Here is a 7,431-nt window from a genome sequence, read left to right as displayed (position 1 = left end):
CTTGCCTCCGAGCTCAACTGTAAATCTCTCTCCTCACATTGGAAAACTCACCACACCCTTGCGATGATATAAGGTCTCCTTCTTTGGGGTTGGACTAGAAAACCTCTGTGGTCCCTTTCAGCCTATGATTCTATGAGAGGATTTTTAGTGAGGTCAAAAGGGTGACCAAGGCAGAACCTCCCCTAATGTTCAACTTTTGGCTTTTCAATCTGTTGTAAAGGTACCACGTGGGGCTAAATCGCTTGCTTTTAGAGACTCAGGATTTTTCTTGATCTGCCTTCCTTCTCCGTCACCGTTCGGAAACCTGCCTTTCTTTTAAAATATTTTCTAAAAAAAATCTCAAAGCTCCAGCTAGGAAAAAAAAACCTACTGCCCAACATCTGTGCAACACAAATATGTGTGCAGAATAATTTTCGCTGTTCGAGCTCCTGTCGGGATTATCACGGGGTTAAGAGAGCTGTTTTGTGGTGCCTCTTTGCGCTGTGCAAAATTCTGGATTTCACATCATCAACCTCACTTCAACGAGGCCTTGCTCAAAGCCATAGACTGGCACCCTTTGGGTACCGTCCCCTTCAAACGGTCCACACTGGTGTAAACTTTTCACCCTTCCTTGTTGCGAGTGTAAATGATTGCACCCTCAGCTGCTTGCCAAATTGAGAAAAATCCTTTTTGAGCTTCGAATTTCACGTTGCTCAAGAGCCTTTGACAGACACATCCATGGGCTGGGGCTCAAGTAGATCATCGTTGCTCTGACAACACCTTTTTCTGTTCACTTCCTCCTGCGTTTCATTTTCATTTAAATGATGGTTTTCTATAACGACCGGCAGACAAAAGTTGCTGTTTTCTAGGCTTGGCTGTTTGCAGTAAAGAGGCTTTACTCCGCTTATCCTTTTAAAGAACCTCACAAATCATTGTGTACTTCTCGTTGGGATCATTATGTTAAATAGAAAAAAAAAAACTTTATAAATTCCGCTGTGTATTGTCCTTTCCAGACGGTTGAGCAGAATGTTTTCCTTTCATTCGAACGATTTTGATGACGCTGATAAGGATCATGTTTTAATATGCTAGTGCCAGATGTGTCAAAGAACCGGATATGGAGCAGTTCTTGAAGAAAACTTTTAATATTGTAGAGAACATTGGTTCCCCTTCTGAAAAGATTGAGATGTTAAGGACAGATCCAGAATGGGTCCAGAAAAAAATGGAGAGAGGCTGTCTGACCACAGCTGATTGTGAGCCCTTATTTTCAATTAAAGCCATTTTCTACCACATTGTGCCATTCTTGAAAAGAATATTATGAATGAGCTGGAAGGGACCTTGGAGGTCTTCTAGTCCAGCCCCCTGCTCAAGCAGAACTTAAACCATTTGAATAAGTGACTATCTAGACCAGGGGTGTCAAACCCAAGGCAGTTGCCCATGCCCAGTGAGGGATGTCAATCTGGCCATACTCACACCATTGGTCACACCCACCCAGTCGTCCCCCCTGAGCAGTGGTGGGATTAAAAAATATTAATGGTTCTGTGGGCATGGCTTGGTGGGCGTGGCTTCATGGGGTGCGGCAGGGGAAGGATACTGTAAAATCTCCATTCCCTCCCCCACCCCACTAACCTGCTTTCCAGCCCCATTCTCCTGTGCAGGGCAACAAAAGAAGACTCAGCCAATCAAGTGGGATTCGGGAGGCGGAGAATAGATGGGGGCGGGGCCAGGCAGTGGTGGTATTTGCTGGTTCTCCAAACTACTCAAAATGTCCGCTACCGGTTCTCCACAAATGGTCAGAACCTGCTGAATGCCACCTTTGCCCCTGATGCGGCCCTGCCTCAGAACGTGCCTCAACCATAGCCCTGATGCGGCCCTCAATGAAATTGAATTTGACACCCCTGCTCTAGCCTCTTCTTAAAAACATCCAGTGATGGAGCACCCACAATTTCTGGTGGCAAGCAGTTCCTCTGCTGAATTGTTCTTGCTGTTAAAGAAATTCCTCCTTAATTCCAGGTTGCTTCTCTCCTTGGTTAGTTTCCATCCGTTGCTTCTTGTCCTGCCTTCTGGGGCTTTGGAGAATAGCTTGACTCCCTCTTCTTTGGGGCAGCCCCTCAATTATTGGAATACTGTTATCACCCCTGGTCCTTCCTTTCTCTAGACCGGCCAAACCCAAATCCTATGTTTTAGTCTCCAGGCCTTTGATCATCTTAGTTGTTGCTCTTCTCTGCACTTTTTCCAAAGTCTCAACATCTGTTTTGTAATATGGTGACCAGGTCAGATTCTTCGGCCATATTGAAGCGTCAGGCATGGCGCCCAGGAAGGGAGAGAGGAAGTGGAAAGGGTGAGGTAGAAAATAAGAGTAAGAATTACAGGGAGTCCTCGCCATACGACCACAATTGAGCCCCAAATTTATGCTGCTAACCGAGACATTGGCGAAGTGAGTTGTGCCCTGTTTTATGACCTTTCTTGCCACTGTTGTTAAGTGAATCACCACAGTTGTGATGTTAGGAGCACCATTGTTGAGTGAATGTGGCTCCCCCCTTAACTTTGTTCAGCAAAAGGTTACGAACGATGATCACGTAACCCTGGGACACTGCAACCGTCATAAATACGAACCGGTTATCCAAACAAATTTTGCTGGGGATACTGCAATGGGTGTAAGTGTGAAAAATGGTCATGTCACCTTTTTCAGCGCGAGTGTAACTTCGGTCACTAAACGAATGGTTGTAACTCGAGAACTACATGTAGTAACCTAAGAGGCAAGTCACATGTCTATCCTAACCAGGAAGTCCTCGACTTAGGGACATCACTGAGACAAGAATTCCAAGGCATTTTATGACCTTTTTCGCTAAGGTTGCTTAAGCGAACAACTGCCATTGTTAAGTGAACGCAGACTCATTGGGTGAATCCAGGTCACCTAGTTGATGTTCTTTGTTGGGAAGGCTGCAAATGGTGATCATAGGAGACTGCAGTCCACCTGTAGGCCAGACAAGGAGTAATGGATGGAAACTGAACAAAGAGAGATTTAACCTGGGAATAAGGAGAAACTTTCTGACAATGAGAGCCATCAAGCGATGGAACAGAAGTTGCCCTCGGAAGTTGTGGGAGCGCCATCACTTGAGACGTTCAAGGAGAGATTGGACAGCCATTTGTCAGAAATGGTGTAGGATCTCCTGCTTGGCCGGGGGTTGGACTAGATGACCTAAAAGGTCCCTTCCAACTCTGATTATCTGTTATCTGTTAATCCATCATAAACACGACAGTTGTCAAGTACCCGAATTTGATCACATGACCGTGGGAAATGCTACAACGCTTCTAAGTGTGAGGACCAGTTGTAAGTTGTAAGTGTTTTTTTAGAGCGGCTGCAACTTTAAACAATTGCTAAGTGAACAGTAGTAAGTTGAGAACTCCCTACATTTCATCCATTTCCCCAGAACGGACAGGGAAGAAGGAACAGGGTTGGCCTCCAGGTGGCCTTTGGGAATATCCATAGATCAGGAGGAAGAGATTGTGTGTCTCTCTCCAGAGAAAGCCAGGGAAGCCCTCTGCACATGCTCTATCTCCCCTCCTTCAACCCTTTTGTAATTCGAATCCTCTTCCAAGGACTGAATTCAAGGCTGAAAGATGTTCGGAGGTGGTAGGAGGACCTCAAGGGGTGTCAAATTCAATTTCATTGAGGGCCGCATCAGGGTTGTGTTTGACCTCGGAAAGGCCAAGGGGGTGTGGCCTGCTCAATGTCACTCATCAAGGCTCCATTATTGGCTGATGGTTCCGGTTTTGGCAATGGCTTCCTGCAGCCCTCTGCCAGAGGGGAGGCCAAGATCCATTTTCACTGCCAGAGAGTTGCAGAAGGCCGCCGCAGCTGAAAATGGAGCCCAGGCAGCTCATACATGGCCTCCCCGAGCTCTGTTTTCGCTGACTGATGCACCGTGGGGCAGTCTTCCCTGTTTTCGGAGCAGGCTCGCGGGCTGGATTCAAGCACCCTGTGGCCCGGATATGGCCCACGGGCCTTCAGTTTGCACCCGATCCGGACGATGCTTGGAAAGCGATCGAGAGGCCCAGAAGATCTTCTCTCCCACCATCTACTGATCATCAAGATGTCTGCAGCCCTCAAGGATCAAAGATCTACATCAGGGGTCCTCAAAATCCCGGTCGATAGACTGGCACTGGGCTGCAGCGTGTCAGAATCCAGGCTGTGCAAATGAGTGAAGCCCCATCCTCAGGATACAGGCAGGACACAAAACAAACGTCAACCCCTAAGTCCACGGAAAAATCTCTCTCCATGGAACCGGTCCCTGGTGCCCAAGGGGGGCAACACGAGAGATGAGAAGGTGACAACCCAGGCAGTCAAGAAGGAACTTTTTTAAAGATGCCAGCTGTGTCTCCTGAGATCAGCAGCGGAGACGAGATGACAGGCGAAGCTGTCATCGTTCTCCCACGCCCATTCTTGGCGAGCAGCACCTGCAACAAAGAACATCGATTCCTTCCCACACTTCTAACCCTCCAGGCTTTGCTGCTTCTTACCTTCCCGCTGTGTTTTCCTTCCCTTATCACAGGGGTGTCAAACTCAAGGCCCGCGGGATGGATCTGGCCCACGAGGTGCTTAGATCTGACCTGCGCAACCGCCCTTGAGAACGGCAAAGGACCGGCCTGCGGTGCCCCTGCCAGCGAAAATGGAGCTCAGGAGGACCGCGCACAGTGGCCCTTTTAGCTGGCGGAGGGCTGTAGGAGGCCGTCACAAACCAAAAATGGAGCCAGGGAAGGGGCCATGCGGCCTCCCACAGCTCCATTTTCGCTGGCAGACTGCTAGCAAAACAACTTACTACCAAAAGTGGATTCCCCACAGCCCCGCACAGGCCACCACAGGTGCCCCCGACACAAGTGGTGTCGAGCTGGACATGCCCACCTGGACACACACACACCCCTCCCCCAAAGTCAAACACAATGATGTGGCCCTCAATGATATCAAGTTTGACACCCCTGCCTTACCACCTCTTGGCTCCTCTGCCCATCTACTACAGGGTTGTCAAACTCAGGATTTTTACCATCACCCTGGAAACAGTGAAGGACCGGCCCATGGTGCCTCTGCCAGAGAAAACGCCATGCGCAATTTCCACCGAAGACTCTGTCTTCGCTGGCGGAGGGCTAGCAAAACAAAATGTTTCTTCCCCTTTTGCATTTGAGCATCCAAGAAGGGGACAGGAAAGGAGAAAGGGAAAGAGAAAAGACAAAGAAAAAAAGGGAAGATGGGAAGAGAGAGCGAGGAAGGAAAATGAAGGAAAGAGGGGAAAGAAGAAGAAAGGAGAAGGAAGAGAGAAGGAAGATTATAATGAGGGAGGGAGGTCTGAGGTAAGTCCTGCCACAGCACTTGGCCACCACAGGTGACCCCGACACCTGAGACACAAGTGATGTTGAGCTGGCCATGGCCTGCTGGCCACCCCCCACCCGCCCCGAGATCAAACACAACCCTGATGCTGCCCACAATGTCATTGAGATTGACACCATGATCTACTACCATGATCCTGGCCAGAGAATGTGCCCCCATCGGTGTTGCCAAACGGCAGGACCCTAGATCTCACCCTCCCGATTCATATAACGGGTAGACCTCGATATACGACCACAAGGGAGCCCAACCTTTCTGTTGTTCACCGAGACCTTCCGCTAAGCGTGAATTTTCGCCCGTTTGGACAACTTCTTCATGCCATCGTTGTTACGAGAATCCCGGCAGCATTTCAATTAGTCGCATGGGTGTTGAAATTAATCTGGCTGGCCCGTGGAATTTGCTCACTGGAAGGTCGGCAAAAGGGGTCACGGGAAACCCCTCCCCCAGGACACCGCAAGCATCATAAGCACGAACCGAGCCAAGTGTCCTAATTTTGATCACGTGACCATGGGGATGTTGCAACAGTTGTAAGTGTGAAAGAAGAGAGTCCTAAGTCCAAGGGTGGGATTCAGCCGGTACGGACCGGTTTGGGCGAACTGGTAGTTCCAGGGATCAGTTGGCCCTGTCCACCCGCCCCTGTGCTAGTCTGTCCTACATTTCCTTTGCTTGAAGCCCAGTTGGCAACGCGGATTGCCGCGCAAATCAGCTGTTTTACTCACCGGGGCTGCAGTAGAAGGTAAGATTTAGAGCTGTTTTCCAATGCACTGAGCACATTCAGCGAACCGGTTGAATCCCACCCCTGCCTAAGTCACTGAGTTCAGTGCCGTTGTAACGTTGTACGGTCACTAAATGAACACCTGCAAGCCGAGGACTACTTGAATTCTATCTTAGTTACCTCCCACCCTTTCTCCCACACCAGAACAGTAGATTCTCTCCCATTTCTTCCCCTCTCTTTTATCTCACCAGCCTGTGGAAGTTTATTTAAAGCATTCCCATCTCCTCCTCCAGCTGAAAGGACTCCGAACCGCTTACAAGAATTAGATCGCGCTTGATTGGAAGCATAAAATAACACGGCATTAAAGGATAATGAAATGAGGAGGGCAGAGGGGGGAAAAGTAAGCTCCGGTAGCAGAGATTAAAATAAGATATAGTGTTAGGATTCGCTGTTAGAAAAGAAGAATTAGACAAAGTGGCCCTTTTTGAGTTGAAGACCATATATATGCCTGCTTTAATATGTTATTGAGCCTAACCAGCTCCAATCATATCAATATAGCTATGTACCCATGCCATGCTGATTGTCAAAGAAAATATCTCAGTCCTCTATTAATAATAGAATACTATATCTGTATAATAGATTGTTGGAAGGGACCTTGGAGGTCATCTAGTCCAACCCTCTGCCCAAGCGGGAGACTTTACACCTTTTCTGACAGATGTCAGTCCAGTCTCTTCTTGAAAGCCTCCAATGACTTCCATAACTTCTGAAGGCAACTTCTGTTCCATGGGTTGATGGTTCTGTCAAAAAATGTCTCTTAATTTCCAGGTTGAATCTCTCCTGGATCAGTTTCCATCCATTATTCCTTTGTCTGGCCTTCAGGTGCTTTGGAAAATAGCTTGACCCCCTCCTCTTTGTGGCAGCTCCTCAAATATTGGAACATTATTGGATCTGGGAGGTCTTCATTATTGAATCAAAAAAAGGACTTGGGGCGACATGATAGAAGCCTTCCAAAATTTGAGGGGCTGCCCCAAAGAAGAGGGGGTCCACCTATTATTCAAAGCACCTGAGGGCAGAACAAGAAACAAACCAAAGAGAGAAACAACCTGGAACGAAGGAGAAATTTCCTGAAACAGTTAAAACAATCAGTGGAACTGCTTGCCACCAGAAATTGTGGGTGCTCCAACACTGGAAGTTTTTAAGAAGAGATTGGACGACCATTGGGCTGAAATGGTATAGGGTCTCCTGCTTGAGCAAGGGGTTGGACTAGAAGACCTCCAAGGTCCCTTCCAACCCTTATTCCATTAATCAGTAGGGACTTGGAATCACTGGGTTAATGGAGACTCCCAGAACTTTTATT

The sequence above is a fragment of the Notechis scutatus genome, chromosome Z (assembly GCF_049901735.1).
Source record: "Notechis scutatus isolate UNSWTSFEM ecotype Mainland chromosome Z, rNotScu1.2, whole genome shotgun sequence".
Lineage (NCBI taxonomy): Eukaryota > Metazoa > Chordata > Lepidosauria > Squamata > Elapidae > Notechis > Notechis scutatus.
The sequence above is the reverse complement of the archived record's forward strand: the minus strand, read 5'-3'. Positions refer to the sequence as shown.